The sequence below is a fragment of the Equus quagga genome, chromosome 4 (assembly GCF_021613505.1).
Source record: "Equus quagga isolate Etosha38 chromosome 4, UCLA_HA_Equagga_1.0, whole genome shotgun sequence".
Taxonomy (NCBI): Eukaryota; Metazoa; Chordata; class Mammalia; order Perissodactyla; family Equidae; genus Equus; species Equus quagga.
The window spans coordinates 6,274,044-6,284,095 of NC_060270.1; the positions used below are offsets into that span (position 1 = coordinate 6,274,044).

At 40.5% G+C, this 10,052-nt stretch overlaps 1 non-coding gene across 1 annotated transcript; it reads right to left on the reverse strand.

The window, feature by feature from the left end:
• Window positions 1-7,266: 7,266 nt before the first annotated feature.
• Window positions 7,267-7,373, reverse strand: LOC124238765 (U6 spliceosomal RNA). The gene has a single exon (XR_006888371.1). It is a non-coding gene; the product is annotated as a U6 spliceosomal RNA (small nuclear RNA).
• Window positions 7,374-10,052: the final 2,679 nt, after the last annotated feature.

The window sequence follows — 10,052 nt, forward strand, 5'->3', positions numbered from 1 at the left end:
GTCATCTTAAGGATGTGCATTTTTTTCCTTGTCCCTTTTTTATATTTCCCTAGGTCGAAAAAGTGCTATGAATTACTAATCTAAACACCTTTAATTTAGCTAATATATTTTAATTTAGATTATTTTTGAGAACATGTTTCCTGAAGGTATATAATAAAAAACTTTGCCAAGTTCATAGGGGTTTGTTATGTTCTGAAAATATCGTGGAAGTTTAATAGATACTGTTGATCATTTAGAAGTTTATGTGCTAAAAAAGCTAAGTCTTTATGACTTTATTTGTCATACTTTATTTTGTGGGAGCAGAGAACATAGGAAAACAGTGTGGGGGTTCCCAGGACTGTCCTGAGAGCTACCGGCTGGGAACAGCAGTGTAGGGAATCCTTCCCTTTGCCAGCATACCGTGTGACATGAGAAAAACATGTCAGCATCCTCGTCAGGATCGATTACGGCACATACATTCTAGTTCTAAGCTCTTGAGAATCTGGTGAAGGCTGTGAGTCCCTTCCCTGGGGAAATGCACCTGTGCGTATACTCATGAACGCTGTCTACAGTCTCAGGAGCTTCACAGCCACCAGGAGCCTGTGACTCAGGTTAAGAATCTATTGTAGTTCCGATCTGCACATCAAATATAATTTTTCTGCTTTCATATAAATGAAATCTTGAGTTAATTGGCACTGCAAATACAGCCTGATAACCAGAACAATAGAAATCATGTACTCTCCTTGAACATGGATACACAGTGAGCTTTTTCCCAAGTGAGGTTGTGTGTTCGCTCCTAATCAGTCCCAAGTTCTGTCATAAATAACTAATTGACCCAGTGCTTAGCAAGCATGTGATTGTGTGTGTGTGTGCATGCACGCACAAAGCTGTATGATAGGTAATATGAGGCTTTCAAGGACATAAAAGATTTCTTATCCTTCAGATGCATATATGGGAGACATGCACTTTATTAGATTCCATAAAAAAGGGAAAGAAATACAGAGATTGAGAAGAGAAAGAATTTGTATCTGAATGGGAGGACGAGGGAGACTTCAAGGCAGAGCGTTTGAGTTGTATCTTCAGAAGAGTTGATTTGGATATTCAGAGGGGGAGGAGAGGGGGGTGAAAGAGACAGGAACAGAAAATGACATGAACCGAGGCAACAGTATTTTGGGGGAACCACAGGTGATTCAGTGTAGTTTGATTAGTATCTGGATGACCAATACATCTCGTCTCGTGTTCCACCTCTGACTGGTATATTCTCAGTAGCATGTTGAGAAAGATCCTCGGGAAGTGTAGGGCTCAGTGGGAGGGGGTGCTCACATTGACTAGCAATATCTGCTTCGGGAGTGTGGGGCGGGGGGGGGCTCGTGACCAATTTGTTTTAAAGAATGAGCCCAGAGAAGCCAAGACTACGTGCTCATTGCTGCCGCCTCAGGCCCTAGCACAGTGCCTGGCACATAGTAGGAGCTTCGTAAAATGTAGGTTAAATGAGTGAACCAATGTACGCCAATCCTGGTTGGGATCACTGCTTCTGGGGAAAGTGGTGTTTCCAGCCAGAGCTGTGTTATCAAGTACTAATGAACTCGTGACTATCATATTTCTGAACTTAGCCATAGGATTGAAGAGTGACATGGATGACATGTTAATGAAAATGGGCACAACTACTCTCCTTTTTAAAAATTAGGAGTCCCTCTTTGCAAAGGACTAACTCTAGTACTGTAGTTTGCTGTTTCACTAAGGAATTCCCTCAAGTGTCAGAGAACAAACCTTCCAGCTCTATTAATCAAATCAGTAAGATTTAACCTCCTTTCTATATTTTTAGTTAGTCAGGAGTGGAGAATTTCCTCAAACTCCTCTAACCTTTAATAAATGTCAGCTTCTTAGATTGAGTACCACTGACTCCAATTTCTGATAGCGTCAGTTCTGTATTGAATGTGACCCTGGGGAGAAATCAACTCCAGCTACTGGCTAAGTTCTCAGCAGTCCCTCTGAGATCAGGCCTGGGTACAAGGTTTTAGACTAGTTATAACCAGACAGCCGGGTTTAGGTTTTCCTGGTAGTATCCTGGATTTGTCCTTGAAGGGAGGGGAGAGACCGTCTCCACCATCAGAGGCCCCACACCTGGCACAGTGTCTGACGCATACAGATACTCAACAAATACTCCCTAAATTGAATTTAATTTTGTGGCTCCTTTTGTGATTTACATTTTCTCAGTATATTTTACACTTTAGTGTATAAATGTTTTATCATTCACGTCGAATTTATGATTTAATCCAGCAACACTTTAATCCTTCAGCTATATACCAAGTCTGGTTTCACATTCTCAATCCCCTCACTCCATCCGAGGAGTCTGCGCGGACCCGGAGACGTCGTGTGGATGGCCTGTTTCCAGGAGTGAGGGTGGAGGTCGCTCTGTGTGTCCAGCTCTCTTGTGTGTCTTCTCCGTCCTCAGCCCTGTGCTTCCTGCTCTGCCCATCTTCCCCTTGCCCTGCTGATCAGCTTGAGTGGGTTTGGGAATGAGAGTAGCCTGACAGCTTGTCCTGCAGCTGAATGCTCTAGGTTCAAGGTTTCAGTTTTTGGTGGACATCAGAATCTTTTGTGAAGCTTATTAAATGTGCAAATGCCTTGGCCCCACCCTGGCCTTCTGGAATCAGAATTTCCAGGGTTTTCAGGGCTCCTTGCAGGTATATGGGAAGATGATTCTAGGGCACAGTTTAGTCTAACTAGGAAATGCCGACATTGGAGAGCACCTGTGACAGGCAGTGGCCATATGGTGCTAAGAGAATGGGTTGCTGGGGTGCCCGTGGGGATGAGGCAGCAGAGTGATGAGCAGCTGCTGTGTGCCAGGCGTGTGGGGTCCTGTGGTGAAGAAACTGGCTCAGAAGGAGGGATCAGGAGTCACCTAATCTGTTTTTTTGCTTTCATAAAACACTTCTAAGGTCATTCTGGTTTTTAATCCTCAGCTGTATTAGTTTCCTAGGACTATGTGGCAAATTACCACAAACTTAGTGGCCTCAAACAGCAGAAATGTATTCTCTCACAGTTCTGGGGAGTCTCTTACAAGGACATTTGTCATTGGATTTAGGACCCACCCGAATAATCTAGGATGACCTCATCTTGAGATTCTTAATCACACGTGCAAAGAGCGTTTTTCCAAATGAGGGACCATTCACAGTTTCTGAGAGTCAGGATGTGGAGATATCTTTTTGGAGGGCACCATTTAACCTATCACCCCAGGGAAGGAGGCTCTATAATCTTTTCTGCTACCATTATTTCTCTTACAAACCGATTAAGATGAATATTTCTTTTTGAGCGACCCTACAGACTATCTTCAGAATCTATAAGCATCTTTTTTATGTAATTGTTGATTTAACATCATCTCCATTGGATTTATTGGCTGTGATACCTGGCGATGACCAGGAGACTCATTTAGCACTGATAATCTTTAGTAGAAATAATAAAATAATTGTTGAGCTGTAATTTAAAAATTACTATAACTATTAAAAGAGCTTTAATTATTTGAAACTTACAACAAAGCGTTTGTGATTCTCATTAGTCATTCTCCTCTCTGGTTCACATATGAGTAACCCGGCTCCTCTTCACCTGGGATCACACTACCTGGAGATGCCTGTGTGTGAAGCACACAATCCCACAAATGAAGGTCTGCATTTTAGACCATCTTACCTTGTGATAGTAACACCAGAACAGGCACTTGCTGGAAACTGCAGACATGAATGTGAAGGGTCAACTCAAGGACATCCATGGTTTCAGACAAGAAAGATTAATCCACTTCGCCAAACTCCACTGAAATCTACTGTGTTAGGTCCAGATATTTTGTAAGTGACAGGATTCTGGCTATTAATCTGAAAATAAAGGCTTCAGGAGTTCTGCAGACTTAGTAATTAGATCCTGCTCGTGTTTCCTGTTGGAACAGTACCTTTGGGCTTGACGATAGGGAATAATTTCAGATTGTGAAACAATACTAGATTCCTTAGCTTAATTGATTTGGGGCTTAAGTTTGAAATCACTGTTTATTTTCTCAGTTCATGGAATCTTAATCCACCTGGCCTTCTCTCTGCATTTGCAGCCAAATGTCGCTTGGGCCGGACTTCCATTTCAAGTACTTGTATGAGAGTGTGGGGTGCCTCTGCACGGCCTCTCCCGGAAGCCTCAGATGTGGACGCCCTGGGAATGCACTGTCCTCTCTTGGGGCATAAGCTTCCTAAGTGTGGGCATTTGTCTCCATGGGAGTCTGCCCACTAAGAGCCTGTCTTTCCGAACTGGCTCCAACTGTTTCCACATTAGGTATCACTTTCATTCTTTTTAAAAAATAAATTTTTATTTATTTTTAAAAATTTGTTAAATTAATTTTTTAATTGGAGTAAGATTAGTTTATAACATTATATAAATTTCAGGTGTACATCATTATATTTCAATTCACCAACCAAAGACTAATTACCATCCATCACCATCGAAAGGTTCATTCATTGTTTTCGCTCCCAAGAAGTATTCCTTCCAGAATTACTTTAAAACTTCCAAAAAATTCTCCTTTTTAAGCTCTTGCAGGTGGAAACAAGAATTGTTCATCTTCAAGATAGCAATTTTGGCCGGTGTATCTTCGTATGTCTAAAGAACATTTAAAATATATCACTTGGGAAAACAAGCAAACATTTGGACCTTTCAGGTGCGTCTACTCAAAAGATCCCTGGAAACCCTTTTAAAAAGGTAAAATTCTGGACTAAACTTGTAGAAAACTTTAAAAATAATATACTACATTAACTTGCTTAAAAGAAAGATAAACAATGAGACCCCTTTGGGGCCCCACAAAATGATTTTTTGTATAGACCAAATCAGGCTATATTTTAATAGGCAGATTTTTCCAAACAGATCTTCTAAATTTGATGAAAATCTGTCTAGTTTTTTTCATCTGGTGCAGTAGACAGAGAAAGAGGTCTATAGACAGAAATGTAACTTACACAGATTATTAATTTCCATACACATTCCAATCATACAGATTAATGAGGTACATCATTATAAAGTTCAGGAATTTATAGACAGCTGACAGGTTCTTTTTATGGCTTTATTCTATTTCCAAGGCTATATAAATGAGTCTTGTTTCTTCCCTCAGCTGAATTTCTTATACCAAATCTGTTATCAAGGTCAAAATGTCTGTTGAATCGGTCTTTTTTTTCTTTCCATTTTCCCTGGCACCACCCATGTCTAGGTTTTCATGACTTCATTCCTGGATTACCACACTAGGCTTTAAATAAACCCCATTTTATTATTGAAACATTCAAACACACACAAAAGCAGGGAGAATAGAATATTGAACCAACACGCACCTACCATGAAGCTTTATTAATTACAAACATTTTGCCATTCTTTTTCTTCCCCCTTATTTTTTTCTGGAATGTGGTAAAGCCCACTCCACTCATCATGGGATGTCTGTAAGTATCTCTGATAAGCAATTTGTCTTCCATAGTTTTCTAATTATTCTTCCTCTCATCTTCTCATTTTTCTTACCAATCCAAAAATTTCCAACAATTTGGCATACTCTTACGAAAACTTAGAAAGGTTTTCACAGGCTCAGTATTGTTTATTGAACCTGATGCAAACTCTTGTACTGGTTTGCAAAGCCATCTTTATTTCAGCTTCCCCCTTCTGTCAAATCTTCCGCAAAAGGCTACCAGGTGGGTCTCCTCACTACTCAGCCAATGCCATGTTATTACTGTCTCTGGTCATGCTGTTGCTCACCCAAATTCTGTGCATCCCAGAAAGCTCTGCTTGGGTACCACTTCCTCTATGAAGCTTTTCCTAGCTCATACTGACTTCTCTCTTCCTTGAACTCTTGGGATTTAAACACAGTTCCTCTAACTTTAAATCTTGTATTTTCTGTAGTCTTAATTATTGTACTCTGGAAAGTGGGCTCTGAATCACTGACTAGCAGCATTTGTTTTTAAAGACAACTTTATAATATTTGGGTGAATGGTATCTCTATGGATACAAAGAAGGTCAGTGGTGCTGGGCAGAATCTAGCATTGGTGTAGCAAGCAGGATTCTAAGACAGCCCCACGATCTCAGCCCCTGGTGTTACTCCTGTGATTGTGTTTTGTTACACGGCAAAGTGGTTTTTCAGATGTAATTAAGGTTACTAATCAGTTGACCTTAAGATAGGGAGACTATCCAGGTGCACCTGACCTCATCACACGAGCCCTTTAAAAGCAGAGTTTTCTCTGGCTGGTCGTAGAAGAGGAAGTTAGAGAGAGGCTAAGCCTGAGAAGGATTCAACCCACAATCATTGGCTTTGAAGATGGAGGAAGGGGACTATAAGCCAAGGAATGCAAGCAGTTTCTAGATAGCCAGAAAGACAATGGGATCTCAGTCCTACATGCCCAAGGAACTGAATTCTGCCAACAAGATGAACAAGCTTGAAAGGAGTTTCTTCTCCAGAGCATTCAGGTAAGAGCCCAACTCAGCTGACACCTTGAGTTTGGCCTTGTGATACTCCACGCAGAGTCAACACTGCCCAGACTTCTGATTTGCCAAAGTGTGAAATAATAAATGGGTAGTTTTTTTTTTTGAGGAAGATTAGCCCTGAGCTAACATTTGCTGCCAATCCTCCTCTTTTTGCTGAGGAAGACTGGCCCTGAGCTAACATCCATGCCCATCTTCCTCTACTTCAAATGTGGGACGCCTACCACAGCATGGCTTGCCAAGTGGTGCCATGTCCGCACCTGGGATCCGAACCGGCGAATTCCAGGCCGCCAAAGTGGAATGTGCGCACTTAATCGCTACGCCACTGGGCCGGCCCCTGGGTAGTGTTTTAAGTTGTTAAGTTTGTGGTAATTTGTTAAGCAATAATAGACAACTAATAAAATAGGTAACAGTGTTTGAGCTTGTAGTGAAATTTTATGCAGTTCCTGCTATTCTATTTTTTTTCAGTTTTATTGATATGATTGCCATACAACACTGTTTAAGGTGTTACAGCATGAAGACTTGACTTGAACATCCCTAACCTCATAAAGTTACAATACATTTTCGTTTTTCCTTGTGACGAGAACTTTTAGGATCTACTCTTTCAGCAACTTTCAAATATACCGTACAGCAGTGTTAACTATAGTCACCATGCTGGACGTTACATCCCCAGGACTTATTTATCTAATAACTGGGAGTTTGTACCTTTCCCCCTTCACTCAATTCCCCCACCTCCCACCCTCCACCCTGGTAACCACAAATCTGTTCCCTTTGTCTATGAGTTTGGTTATCTTTTAAGATTTCACATATAAAAATATGGAATGCTTCACAAATTTACTTGTCACCCTTGCACAGGGGCCGTGCAAATCTTCTCTGTATTGTTCCAGTTTTAATATATGTGCTGCTGAAGTGAGCACCCAGCTGTTCTTATGAAGGTTCCATATCAGTAAGGGAGGTTTTCCAGTCAATGGAGGCACTCGTCTTAGCACCTGTGATCACTGCACGGGCGAGCAGTGCCCTTACTTTATGACACCTCACCCTTGTCCATCAATTTCCCACTGCAGGTAGGACAATTTCAAGGAAAGGAAAGTCTAGCTTCTCTATTGCCTGTATTTTCAAGAGTCTGCAGGAGGGTCCTCAAGCAGGGGAAGATGCTTAGGACAGCTCACCTGACTGGTAGTAGCATCGGTTCACTCTGTGGCCACACTCTGTTTGTTTACCTCTGCTGTGAGAGTGGGGCACATTTGGTAGGGAACGTACCCCCATCCTTTGTAGCAGCCAAGATTTCAGGTGGTAGAACTTGTTCATAAAATGCATAGAGACACTCACTCACTTCAGGAACTGGTCAACAAATATTTACTGAAGATGCTTAGGAAGATGAGACCTGAAATTACAGTTTCTTCTGCAGCCGAGAATCAGAGAGGAGGGGCGGGGGCTTGACTAGTTTAACGGGCATCTGTTCCTCCAGCCACACACGTATAACACAAACGCATGGTTAGACATTCATTTGGGGTGTCTGTGTGTGATTCACAAAGAACTGGTTCCTCATAAAATTTATTGCTGAATGATTCGTTACAGGGTGGTGATGAGGATAAAGCTTCTATTTTAAAAAGTTAGGCAAGTAGCCTTTCAAAAATCAACTTTGTGAGGTATAATTTACATACATTAAAATGCATACCTTTTAAGAGTTCAGTAAATGTATACACCTATGTAACCATCACCACAATCAAGACAGCACATTTTCATCACACCAGAAAGTTCCCTCCTACATATCCCTTTGCGGCCAATCCCTCCTTCCCCCCACAGCTCCAGGCAACCACGACTCTGATTTCCATCACTCTGGGTTAGCTTTGTCTCTCCAGCGTTTCATAGAAATGGAACAACACAGCACGTACTATTTGGTGTTGAGCTTCTTTTACTCAGCATGATGTTGTTGAGACACATTCACATTGTTGTATTTATTAGTAATTTATATTTTTATTGATGATTAATATCTTTTTGTATTAGTAACACAATTTGTTAGCCATTTACCTATTGGTGCATATTTGGGTTGTTCTCAATTTTGGATAAAGTTGCTATAAACCATCTTTGTGTGAATGTATGCTTTTATTTCATTTTAGTAAATAGCTAGGAGTGGAGTAGCTGGTTCATATGATAAGTGTATGTTTAACTTTAAAAGAAACTGTCAAACTGTTATCCAAAGTGGTTGTACTATTTTTCACTTTCTTTGTAGAAGAGATTCAACTATTCTCCATCTTCTCCATTGGTCGGCATTGTCAGCCTTTGTAAAGGTTAGCCTTTCTAATGCATGTGTAGTGATATCTCATTGCAGCTTTAATTTGCAGTTCCCTGATCACTAATGATGTTGAGTATCTCTTCCTGTGCTTATTAGCCATTCATATATCTTCTTTGGTGAAGTGTCTGTTCAAAGCTTTTGCCCTTTAAAAAATAGTAAGATTAGGGCTGGTCCCATGGCCTAGTGGTTAAGCTCAGCGTGTTCCAGTTCAGCAGCCCAGGTTCAGTTCCTGGGCATGGACCTACACCACTTGTCAGCAGCCATGCTGTGGCGGCGTCCCACAAACAAAATAGAGGAAGGTTGGCACAGTTGTTAGTTCGGGGACAATCTTCCTCAAGCAAAAAGAGGAAGATTGGTAACAGATGTTAGCTCAGGGTGCGTCTTCCTCAGCAAAAAAAGGAAAAAGAAACAATAATAAGATTGTTATTATTTTTGAGTTGTAACAGTTTTAAAATAGATTCTGGATATAATTCCATTGTCAAATATATATATTACAAAAACTTCTCCCAGTCTGCAGCTTGCCTTTTTGTCATTTCTTGAAAAAAATCTATTTTGCCCCATTTTTACCTTCTTCTCCTTCTGAATCTCTGATTATACATATTTAGACAATTTTCTATTGTCCTACAGGTCTCTAAGGATCTGTTTACTTTTCTTCAATCTATTTTCTCTCCATTCATTAGATAATTTAGGTAATTATTCATTTAGATAATTACCATTCAGATAATTTCTATAGATCTGTCTTCCTACATTCAAGTTCCTCACGGACTTTCTTCTCCCATCTCTGATCTACTGTGAATTCTTTTTGTCCTTGTAATTTTCAGTTCTAGAATTTCTATTTATCTCCTTTTTATGTTTACATTTCTCTGCTGAGATTTCCTATCTCTTCACTCAATAAGCCCATATTTTCTTAATTCTTTGAACATATATATATAGTTTAATTCATTGAACCATATTTACAGCAGCTGCTTTAAAATCTTTGTCTTCTGAATCCATCTTCTCAGTAATGTTGGGATTGGTGCTTTTCCCTTGACGATGGGTCATGGTTCCCTCTTTTTTTTTATCATGTCTAGTAATTTTTTTTATTGTATGCTGGACATTGTTGGCGATGCATCATGTAAGCTCTGGGCTTTTGTTATATTCCTTTGAGAAATGTTGCCTTTTCTTCTCTTAGACAGCTCACTTCCTGGTTGCTCACCTTGCACTTCTGCAGGCTTTTCTTTATGCTTTGCTAGGGTACACCTTTGGAGAGCTCAATGTATTTCCCAAGCCCCTCTCTCTTGGCAGGTCCCAACCTCCAAAT